Genomic DNA, 12,501 nt, shown 5'->3' on the forward strand with positions numbered 1-12,501 from the left:
TTGGCGTTGGCGTCGGCGTCCGGTTAAGTTTTGCGTTTAGGTCCACTTTTCTCAGAAAGTATCAATGCTATTGCATTCAAACTTGGTACACTTACTTACTATCATGAGGGGACTGGGCAGGCAAAGTTAGATAACTCTGGCGTGCATTTTGACAGAATTATGTGCCCTTTTTATACTTAAAAAATTGAAAATTTTGGTTAAGTTTTGCGTTTAGTTCCACTTTTCTCAGTAAGTATCAATGCTATTGCATTCAAACTTGGTACACTTACTAACTATCATGAGGGGACTGGGCAGGCAAAGTTAGATAACTCTGGCATGCATTTTGACACAATTATGTGCCCTTTTTATACTTAGAAAATTGACAATTTTGGTTAAGTTTTGTGTTTAGGTCCATTTTATTCCTTAAGCATCAAAGCTATTGCTTTCATACTTGCAACACTTACTAACTATCATAAGGGGACTGTGCAGGCAAAGTAATGTAACTCTGACTGGCATTTTGACAGAATTATGTGCCCTTTTTATACTTAGAAAATTGAAAATTTGATTAAGTTTTGTGTTTAGGTCCACTTTATTCCTACAGTATCAAAGCTATTGCTTTCATACTTGCAAGATTTATGAACTATCATAAGGGGACCGTGCAGGCAAAATTATGTAACTCTGACTGGCATTTGGACGGAATTATGGGCCCTTTATACTTAGAAAATTGAAAATTTGGTTAAGATTTATGTTTTGGTCCACTTTACCCCTAAAGTATCATAGATATTGCTTTCATACTTGGAACACTCACAAACTATCATAAGGGTACAGTAAAAGGACAAGTTGCATAACTCCGGTTGTCATTGTTACGGAATTATGGCCCTTTTTTGACTTAGTAACTTTTAATATATGGTTAAATTTTGTGTTTCGATCCACTTTACTTCTTAAGTATCAAGGCTATTGCTTTCAAACTTCAAATACTTACATGCTATCATGAGGTTACTGTACCTGGCAACTTGAATTTTACTTTGACCTTTGAATGACCTTGACTCTCAAGGTCAAATTATTAAATTTTGCTAAAATTGCCATAACTTCTTTATTTATGATTAGATTTGATTGATACTTTGATGAAACTACTCTTACCTGACATACCACAATAGACTCCACCCAAACCATCCCCCGTGCCCTCCCCCCCTCCCCCCCCCCCCTCCCCCCTTATTTTTTTTTTTATTTTTTTTTTTTAAGATCATCTCACAAATGACCACCACAATCTCACACTATACCCCCCCCCAAACCCCCCCCCACCCCCCCCCCCCCACCCCCCCCCAATTTTTTTTTTTTTTTTTTTTTTTTTTTTTAAGATCATCTCACAAATTACCACCACACCCTCACACTATACCCCCCCCTCCCATTTTTAACCAGGTTTTCCGAAGGAAAAAACTGGTTATTAGATTGGCGAATGCGGGCGGGCTGGCTGGCTGGCTGGCGGACTGGCGGACTGGCGGAATAAGCTTGTCCGGGCCATAACTATGTCGTTCATTGTCAGATTTTAAAATCATTTGGCACATTTGTTCACCATCATTGGACGGTGTGTCGCGCGAAATAATTACGTCGATATCTCCAAGGTCAAGGTCACACTTTGAGTTCAAAGGTCAAAAATGGCCATAAATGAGCTTGTCCGAGCCATAACTATGTCGTTCATCGTCAGATTTTAAAATCATTTGGTACATTTGTTCACCATCATTGGACGGTGTGTCGCGCGAAATAATTACGTCGATATCTCCAAGGTCAAGGTCACACTTTGAGTTCAAAGGTCAAAAATGGCCATAAATGAGCTTGTCCGAGCCATAACTATGTCGTTCATCGTCAGATTTTAAAATCATTTGGTACATTTGTTCACCATCATTGGACGGTGTGTCGCGCGAAATAATTACGTCGATATCTCCAAGGTCAAGGTCACACTTTGAGTTCAAAGGTCAAAAATGGCCATAAATGAGCTTGTCCTGGCCATAACTATGTCATTCATTGTGAGATTTTAAAATCATTTGGCACATTTGTTCACCATCATGGGACGGTGTGTCCCACGAAAGAATCACGTCAATATCTCCAATGTCAAGGTCGCCACGACAAAAAATAGATTTAAAAAAAAAAAAACTTACAAAGAGGGTTAATTTTTTTTGGTCATTTCAAAAGTTCAGTTTGAGTTTTCTCCCTTTATCAGATTTTTTTTTCACAATGAAAACCTGGTTTTGTGACAATTTTGTCCCTTGTTTTTTTAAAAACTGTTATGTTTGAAATACCGTCCAACCATCGCACCCAAACCCCCCCCCCCCATCGCCCCCCCAAACCCCCCCCCCCCCCCCCGCCCCCCCGATTTTTTTTTTTTTTTTTTTTTCGCTTTTTTGGAAGATAATGTAATAAATGTCCACAACCCCACACTATACACCCTCTTCACTCCACTCCTCCCTCCTTTGTGATTGAAAATGAGAGTCCCTTCACCTTTAAAAAGAAAATAGATGAGCGGTCTGCACCCGCAAGGCGGTGCTCTTGTTACGAATTGTCCCAATCCAAAAATGGTTAGAATAAACTCTGCACAGAGCTAGCCCCTAGTTATAGCACATTGTACAGTTTTTTATCAGAATAACTGGCTTAATTATACCCCCACAAACGAAGTTTAGGGGGGTATATAGGAGTGAACTGTCTGTCGGTCCGTATTAAGTGTCCGCTCTCTAATTCAAGTAGTTTTCATCCGTTCTTCACCAAACTTGGTTAGAAGTTGTATCTACATGATGTCTAGGCCAAGTTCGAACATGGGCCTTGCCGGGTCAAAAACTAGGTCACGGGGTTACTTAGTGCGTTTTAAACATTCAGCATGTTGTCCGCTCTCTAATTCAAGTAGTTTTCATCCAATCTTCACCAAACTTGGTCAGAAGATGTATCTAGATGATCTTAAGGCCAAGTTCGAACATGGGCCTTGCTGGGTCAAAAACTAGGTCACGGGGTCACTTAGTGCGTTTTTTAACATTGAGCATGGTGTCCGCTCTCTATTTCAAGTAGTTTAAATCCGATCTTCACCACACTTGGTCAGAAGTTGTAACTAGATGATGTGTAGGTCAAGTTCGAACATGGGCCAGGATGGGTCAAAAACTAGGTCACGGGGTCACTTAGTGTGTTTTAAACCTCACCATGTTGTCCGCTCTCTAATTCAAGTAGTTTTTATCCAATCTTCACCAAAATTGGTCAGAAGTTGTATCTTGATAATGTCTAGGTCAAGGTTGAATATGGGTCATGCCGGGTCAAAAAAAAGGTCATGGGGTCACTTAGTGCGTTTTAAACATCACAGTGTTGTCTGCTTTCTATTTCAAGTAGTTTTCATCCAATCTTCACCAAACTTGGTCAGAAGTTGTATCTAGATGATGTCTAGGTAAAGTTGGAATATGTGTCATGCCGGGTCAAAAACTAGGTCACGGGGTATCATAGTGCGTTTTAAACCTCACCATGTTGTCCGCTCTCTAATTGAAGTAGTTTTCATCCAATCCTGACCAAACTTGGTCACAAGTTTTATCTAAATGGTCTCTAGGACAAGTCTGAACATGGGCCATTCCGGGTCTAAAACAAGGTCACAGGTCACTTTTTAACATTCAGCATGGTGTCCGCTCTCTAATTCAAGTAGTTTACATCCGATCTTCACCAAACTTGGTCATAAGTTTTATGGAGATGATCTTAAGGCCAAGTTAGAACATGGGCTTTTCTGGGTCAAAAACTAGGTCAAGAGGTCACTAAGTGCGTTTTAAAAATTGAGCATGGTGTCCGGTGTTTTTTGGGAAGACGACATGCAAAATATTATGTTTCAATGCGGTATGTGGGGGTATTCGTCACGTCTATGACAAAGCTCTAGTTTGCTTATTTCACTTAGTAACTATTTTGAACTCACATCTATTGTTTCTTATTAAATGCCATACAGTTGTATTGTCTCACATTTAAAGTTGTTAAGTCTTAGGTATAAGTCATAAACTTTCACATTTAAAGGTGTGCAGACTCATACTTAAATATGTAGATTGTAACATTTAAAGCTGTGTTGTCTCACATTTTAAGTTGCTTAGTATCACATTTAATATGATGTAGTCTCACATTTAAAGTTCTATAGTCACACAATTAAAGGTGTACAGTCTCACATTCTAAATTGCTGAAGTAATGCCTGTTTTTGATTTACAAAAAATAAATGTTACACCTTGCTACAAACCCAAAAATTCCAATTTCGAGTTGGTGCGCGTAAAACATTGATACTATATTATTCTGAGTTCTAATTGGTGAAAAATTAATTGCAATATTCTAAATATCAATTATAGGCACAATGTTTGGCATTTAAAAAACAGGTCTGTAAGGTAAGGTGTTGCAAGGCTTATTCATGTGTCACTAAACAATCCGGTTTTAGTTTACTTTCCATTTCCTTTTCAGTGAACTTAACTCGCAAACATGACAACGTCATTGAAGTGAAAGTCAATGACAACCCCCTTCTTGCACAAATACTACAACTCGCTTAAGAAATTCAGCATGAAGACGTCTTGCGTCAGACTACCAAGCCTCCTATCAATATCTCCTCCCATGTTGGCTACATCAACACTTCCAACAGCAGAGCCTTGGTGAGTTTGACTTCCGTCTTAGCATCGATGTCGCTTAGCAACAATTGGATGATGGGCGTCGACAAATTATGCGGGACAAGTCGCTCGAACTGAAACGATCTGATCCAACAGGTAGAGCAGGCGTTGCGTGACACATCAATTAATATGACTACTCGATATGTTGTTCTCGAATAATGTGAACCTTAGGCCTGGAGAGCAGTATGCGATTGACGCCATTCAACAACAGTTGTCGGCAATTCTCGGGTTTGGGGTGGCGACTTCGGCGTCGGGACTCGCTCCATCTCTGTCTAAGGCCCAGTCGCAGCAGCAACAAGAAAAAATAAGTAGTATCTTAGTGGTGTTCTGGGATATGGGGCTTCATGTATGTGCTTAAATTGTCATCCAAGATTAGCCTGTGCAGACTGCACCTACATTAAGTCCTATTAAAGTGTCATCCCAGATTAGCCTGTGCAGACTGCACATACATTAAGCCCTTTAAAAGTGTCATCCCAGATTAGCCTGTGCAGACTGCACATGCATACTGTCCTATTAAAGTGTCATCCCAGATTAGCCTGTGCAGATTGCACATACATTTAGTCCTATTCAAGTGTCATCCCAGATTAGCCTGTGCAGACTGCACATACATTAAGTCCTATTCAAGTGTCATCCCAGATTAGCCTGTGCAGACTGCACATACATTAAGCCCTTTAAAAGTGTCATCCCAGTTTAGCCTGTGCAGACTGCACATGCATACTGTCCTATTAAAGTGTCATCTCAGATTAGCCTGTGCAGACTGCACATACATTAAGTCCTATTTAAGTGTCATCCCATATTAGCCTGTGCAGACTGCACATACATTAAGTCCTATTCAAGTGTCATCCCAGATTAGCCTGTGCAGACTGCACATACATTAAGTCCTATTCAAGTGTCATCCCAGATTAGCCTGTGCAGACTGCACATACATTAAGTCCTATTAAAGTGTCATCCCAGATTAGCCTGTGCAGACTGCACATACATTAAGTCCTATTCAAGTGTCATCCCACATAAGCCTGTGCAGACTGCACATACATTAAGTCCTATTAAAGTGTCATCCAAGATTAGCCTGTGCAGACTGCACATACATTAAGTCCTATTAAAGTGTCATCCCACATAAGCCTGTGCAGACTGCACATACATTAAGTCCTATTAAAGTTTCATCCCATATTAGCCTGTGCAGACTGCACATACATTAAGTCCTATTAAAGTGTCATCCCAGATTAGCCTGTGCAGACTGCACATGCATTAAGTCCTATTTTTCCAGAATGAGGCTTATATACTACACTTAACATCAGTATTTTATGTGCCTGAAAAGTTCCTAGCATCAAATGGGAATTATGTGCTTTTAAATTGATCACACATAGTAAATAAAATGTAAATAGCACTTGATCTGATACCAATTTTAATCATAGAAGGTCAGGGCATTAAGTTTTGTATATTTTCAACCGAAATTCAGCCCCTGAACCAAAAGTTTATCCTTGCAGAAAAATCTGCTTTAATAGAATTGTTAAATTATATTTAATTTCAGTAAAATAATTATGTAAAAGCCTTCAGCTCATTTCAAAATTAATTTCTTCATTTATTTTCAATATTTATTTAAATTACTGGATTTTGTTTTAAGAGCCTGTTCCTACAGGAATCCATGCAATCATAGATCGGTTCCTAGCTGAACACCAGGCTGTCTGGTCAGCTGGGCCCAGACGCCCAGTGACACTTCCTGGCCCAGGACCTTGGGGAAAATGCTCAACTAGTCCTACCCGCAGAATGGAGCCACACTGAACCTGGGGCTCCATACTTTTTTGGCCAGGGGTCAAGATAACCTCGTCAATAAGGTAGGTTGGTAATGTAATTAATCATTTATAATGTGCAGTGTTTCACTCCAAGTTTCAATTTGAACAGTTTGGGTGTGTTAAATATTGATATAACTCTATCCTGGCTGCTAACTTAAACAAATCATTTATGTAAGTGTTAAATATTTATAAAAGCTGCCATTTGTATTGCCTTGAAAGGGCTCAGTAATTTACCCCGTCCTTCCTTTCAACCTTCCTTATGTCCGTCCCACCTTTTAGTGTTGCACTTAACTTAATAAATATTGGTTCCAGAGGGACACACAATGTTTGTATCAAGTGTACAATATATAGAAGGCTATGTTTGTATCAAGTGTTAAGTTTATATCCCATTTGTATTAAGATCCTTCAAACATAATTTATTTCTTAAAAATTTTTTTACTCAAACAATATTGATTGACTTCTTATATAACTGATGCTATTTCAGAATGAATTAAATTATTTGGTTTACAGGGACACATTCCTGGGATGCCCTTAGGTCTTTCTATCTGTTCACAGAGGTCTTTTACTCACAAGTTCAAGCTTAGTGAGCGATGTTCACATTATCAAACTCTGCATCTCAATAGGTAAGTCACCTTGCAATTGCTAAAAGGGCCACTGTGGCAAAGCATTCAGGAGACCCAGTTGTAATAGCCTAAACCTTTTGATGCAATAAAGCTTTCACAAATACCCAATAGGTAAAACCCAATACAAACTGGGGTTTCTGCTCTTCAATTAATTGACCAGTTTATCTAAACTGAGTTTAAGGGTTCAGCCACAAACTATTTTATCTTATAAAGAAATTTGAAGAAAGTGCACAAGTTTTAAGTTAAACCCTCAAATTTGCATTTTAAATTTAACATATAGAGTTATATTAAAACTCAAAACCACAACAAAAACAACAACAACAGCAAACAATTTATCAGCAGGTACCAACATACCTGACTCTCACTCTTTACAAAATCATGTTCCATATCAATTGTAGGTATGGTTTTTAAAATAACATTGAATTACGAAGAGGGGACAGTGATGTTTTAGTTTAGGGGGTATAAAGGAGTGAACTTGTCTATCTGTCGGTCTGACGGTCGATCCGTATTAAGTTCTCGCTCTATAGTTCAGGTTGTCCACATCCGATCTTCACCAAACTTTGTCAGAAGTTGTATCTAGATGGTGTCTTGGTCAAGTTTGAATATGGGTCATGCAGGATCAAAACCTAGGGCATGGTATCACTTAGTGTGTTTTAAACATTCAGCATGTTGTCAGCTCTCTTATTAAAGTATTTTTCATCCAAACTTCAACAAACTTGGTCAGATGTTTTATTAAGATGATCTCTAGGAAACAATTGAACATGGGCAATGCTGGGCCAAAAACAAGATCACAGCGTCACTTAGTGCGTTTTACATAATCAGTTGGTGCTTGCTCTCTATTTAAGTACTTATCATCGTCTCTTCACCAACCTTGGTCAGAAGTTTTTTTATAGATGATCTCTAGGCCATTATCGAACATGGGCCATGCCGGGCCAAAAACTAGGTCATGGGGTCATTAAATGCGGTTTACACATTCAGTTTGGTGTCCGCTCTCTATTTCAAGTACTTATCATCCGCTCTTCAACAATCTTGGTCAGAAGTTTAATCTAGATGATCTCTAGGCATTGTTCGAACATGGGCCATGCCGTGCCAAAAACTAGGTCGCTGGGTCATGGGTGCGTTTTATACATCCAGCATTTCAAGTTCTTTTCATCAGCTCTTCATGTGGGGGTGTTCGCCACGTCTATGACAAAGATCTATTTGTTAAAGTTAATGGCTTTTTTTAGAGAGTATTAAGTGTGTTGCCAGGGTTGAACCTGCATTTTGATACTTTACAATTTTTATGAAATGCTAGTAAAGTGTTAAAAAATTGTTGTCTTAATTAACACATGACCAACTTAATTGCAGAAACCCGGATAGAAAAGCGTTGGTTTGTTTTTGAAGCATTTGAACCAGCAACAGTCATCATTCGAGTTTCTGGCATGTCTATGGTGTGGAACCCTCAGTCTATGAACATCATAACAGCACATGAACCAGTCATCATCTCAAGATTCTGGTATATCCAAGGTACAGGACCCTTAGTCTGTACAGATCTTGCAGAACAAACTTCAGGTGAGTGTTCTTGTTGTGTCAATGTTTTTTACATGCTCCAAAGTTCAGAGTTGTGTGAGTGCATGTAGATGTACATTTGTTCGTCCATACGTACATCCAGCTGTTGGATTTGTATGTCAAGTCTAAACTCAAAAAGTATTGCTTCAAGTGTGATTAAACCAAAGATATTTGCCATTCTGTGAACTTGCCTACTTGTGTATTTTGGTTCTTTGTCTTTTAAATTAGCGGAATTTGGAGACAAAAGCAAAATGTTGGTGCATGATGGCATACCAGTTTAACTATTTATTATCTATCATTATTTAAAAAAAGGCTCAATACCATCATTGCCTCAATGGATTCAAGTCAGATTAGTTGTTACATACTGAAATACCAAGTGCTGTGCTTGTTCTTGATATGTCATCGGTATAAAAATAAATAAAACTGACATCTACAGTAACGAGTCTTTCTTTTTTCAGATGCAATTTGAGGAAATCAAACCATCCGATCAGAAACACAGCCTGTTGCAGCAATTGTTACCATATTGACCCCAGTCAAACCTAAGAAGCTCAGAGTTTCATACTGTTTTAGATGTGCTAGTCTTCACATACCTCCTGGTTTGGTCAGCACTTACTCTGAATCTTTGAATGTTATGACGGGTGAAAATGCATGACCTTGTTCAGATCGAAATGGCAGAATGACACATCACAACAATTCAAGTGGAAAGCCACAAAGTCATGTCAACAGCCACATGTTGTATGTTGCCGGCCAAGTTGTATTAAAAAACACAATAGCTTACGTTTTATGTTATATGTGACCAACCATGTTATATTCATACAAAAACAATAGTTTATGTTTTATGGGAATTGTTATGCTCTCAGTCTTTATGTTGAAATATTGTGTTCAATATAGCATTTTAAGTATTTTAAAAGCACGCATATTGCACATATATGCAATCTCTTTGTCTATATTATGATATCACTACATACATGTATTGTGATCCTGATAATGGCAAACTAATGGGAAATACACTTTTAGCAAAGACTTTCAAAGTGTGACAAAGCTGTTTTAATGAGGTTAGTAACTTGGACAACATTTAAAAAATATTGGAGTATTTTTATGTTATAAACATGTTTCAGTTTTCCGTTTTTTACCCGTATTATAGATAAGCTAGATAAAAGTAGTGTAAAGAAAGGTTTAGAAGTTTTACGTTTCTGCTTTTTCTGTTTAGAATTTAGTAAATTTGCTCATTCGGGTCGGTATTCAAACAAGAATCTTGTTTAATAGCATTCGTGGAAATCTAAATAAATTATGTGCACACTTATGTAATGTACCTAAAAGTATCGATTCTGTATTTACTACCAGTACTTTGTTGATTTCAATGGATATTGTTTGTAAAATAGGCGATAATGGCTCTTGCATTTTTGGGAAAACTTTAAGGAAAACTGAAAATTAAAAAAAAAAATTTTTTACAGTTTTATGAAAAATGGCAAAAGTTATAAATGTTAATTTGTGTTGTTAGATCATAGACTTAAATGCTCATAAGTGTTTAAATTTATTTTCGGACATAATAGTTTATAATTCTTTATATTTGTTTATGCATATGAAGACGACCAAAATTTATCCTCTTTAATCACAGAGTATCTTAATCAATATCTCTTGATCACTGCATAGATTGTAGAGGTATATTTTCACATTTATACACAGAGCAACTGTGAAACAATAGTATTTTAAATGTACATTATTTATTTTTTGTTGCAATTTTTGTAAGATAAACTCACTGTTTACATTAATTTGTACAAACCATAGTCATAAAAATATTGATTGTGTGAATCCTCATATATGTTTTAAACTGTTAAAATAATGCACAGTAACAGATTCTGAAGAGAAAACTGTAATCAATGAAATATAAACACCTTGTTATATCAACTGCTTTTAATTAAGAACAACTACTTAAAATAAGTTTAATTTTGTTTTACATTATCTAAAGAAAATTTAGTACCTTGTTATTTAAAATCAGTCATTCACAAATTAAGGAAGAGTGTAGTCATATGCTACAATTGTCAAAAAATGCAATTGTCTATATTGGTAAAGTAGAAAGCAATAGTATTTGCTTAAACAAATAAAAACAAAGATGTCTGCTTTGTAAGTGTATGTGGAATAAACACTTATGTTTGTGCTAATATTAAACGTGAACGTATTGATGTATTGCTGATAATAAAGTTTGACATTTTATTAGTTTTGTAACAACGTGTTTGACCTTTTACTTTAACATTCCCACAATTGATGTCAGTGCAATGCCTTCAATGGAGCCATTTTCTGTAAATCTCCCACTGTTAAAGTTCAGCAAATGTTTTAAGACCAGATTTCCGTAAACTTGGGGTTGTTTATATTTAGCATTTATTGAATGCATGAAACATGTTTGTTCTGTTGTTGAATAGCTCAACATTGATGTTTGTGAATTGTGTGACATGTTGATCAAATTGATACATAGAAACAAACACTCATTATGCGTTAATTTGTATGTTAAGCTTAACAAAAAATGTTACCAAACACAAATATAAGTATTTGGTAACAATATACAAAATTGTGCTATATACATAAAACCGTATCAAATGCAATTTGAAATATAATGTTCAAATATGTTCGTCGACTCCAAATAAGCATTTTGAATAAGCAAATTAATACATTAATAATCTCTATGAAAAGTACCCGTAGGCACTTTTCAATCGTTTGTGTACTTCATATTGATCAGGGTCTTTCTAAATTCATGCATGATTTTGTATGCGTATGTCTGAATTGTGTAAATATCTGTTAAATAACTGTTAAAAAGGATTTTAATATTATAAGTTAAAATAGTGTCTAAACTGTAACCGGTCATTTGTTGCATTTATTTTTACGTGTTTATATTTTCTGGCTTACTGTGCTTAATTCTGTCTGTAATCGTGCGTACTTTTATTGTGGTTTTCGTATTAAGACAAAGCGCACTACACTTATGCTGTTGTTTTTGTCCACCATTTCTATATAAAATGTTGTATGTAAATAATTAAAGATGTTGATGTTGGTAATAATGTATTTCATGATCTAATATTGATCATGCACTCAATAAAATACATAACCATTTTTGTGGACTAGTATTGTTTAGTGATACTTTGTTGTTATTACTAATAAAATCGTCAAGGATTGGCTTTCCACTTAATATATATAGCTTTCCGCTATTGAACCTGGGGAGCACATTTTGTTTTATTGTAACTGTCCTCTCGCCCGTAAGTCCTGTATAACACTTTTGTCACTCTTCATTATTCTTCATAATTTTAAGAAATACATATTCCTTACAAATCCTATTTCACATTCATTTCAACGAACCATTGTTATAAAAAAATTGCTTGTGTGAATGATAATATATGTATTGAACTGTTAAAATAATACAGCATAACACATTCTGAAGAGAAAAATATACTTAAAGCGGGTATATACGATTTTGTCAAATATTTATGAATCTATATAAACTGTGTAAAAAACTTATTATATATATTTTTCAATATAAATTAAAATAAAAGTTAAGAAGAACATGTGTCGGAAAATGTGAAATAAGCCAGATTTTTAATTCTGAAATTGAAAACGGCTGTACAGCCGAATTCGCCAGCATGTATACCATACATGTACGATGTGCATCTAAACTTACGAGGGGTGTTCCAGAAGTTCGTGGATTTTGCTATAACTTTCATTTGGTAACATAAATGGACAAACAAATAGCATGTAAAGAATATTTTGTCCTTTCCAAATTTACTCTCCAAATATCATGGAAATACATAAAACAATAAATATATATAAGAGATTCAAACATGTGCACAATGCGCTTACCGACGCACGTGTAACGTTTCTGTTCAACGTCAATGACGTTATGAAGTTAACAACTGTCAAATC

At 36.3% G+C, this 12,501-nt stretch overlaps 1 protein-coding gene across 1 annotated transcript in view; it reads left to right on the plus strand.

The window, feature by feature from the left end:
• Positions 1–11,760, plus strand: part of LOC127835492 (protein PRRC2C-like) — a 29,442-nt gene extending 17,682 nt beyond the window's left edge. The window contains exons 14-17 of the mRNA XM_052361935.1: positions 4,435–6,466; positions 6,935–7,047; positions 8,395–8,598; positions 9,054–11,760. The gene's annotated coding sequence lies outside the window, so the exon portion shown is untranslated. The remainder of the gene's footprint in view (positions 1–4,434; positions 6,467–6,934; positions 7,048–8,394; positions 8,599–9,053) is intronic.
• The last annotated feature ends 741 nt before the right edge of the window (positions 11,761–12,501 follow it).

This window comes from Dreissena polymorpha, chromosome 6 (genome assembly GCF_020536995.1).
Source record: "Dreissena polymorpha isolate Duluth1 chromosome 6, UMN_Dpol_1.0, whole genome shotgun sequence".
Classification (NCBI taxonomy): domain Eukaryota; kingdom Metazoa; phylum Mollusca; class Bivalvia; order Myida; family Dreissenidae; genus Dreissena; species Dreissena polymorpha.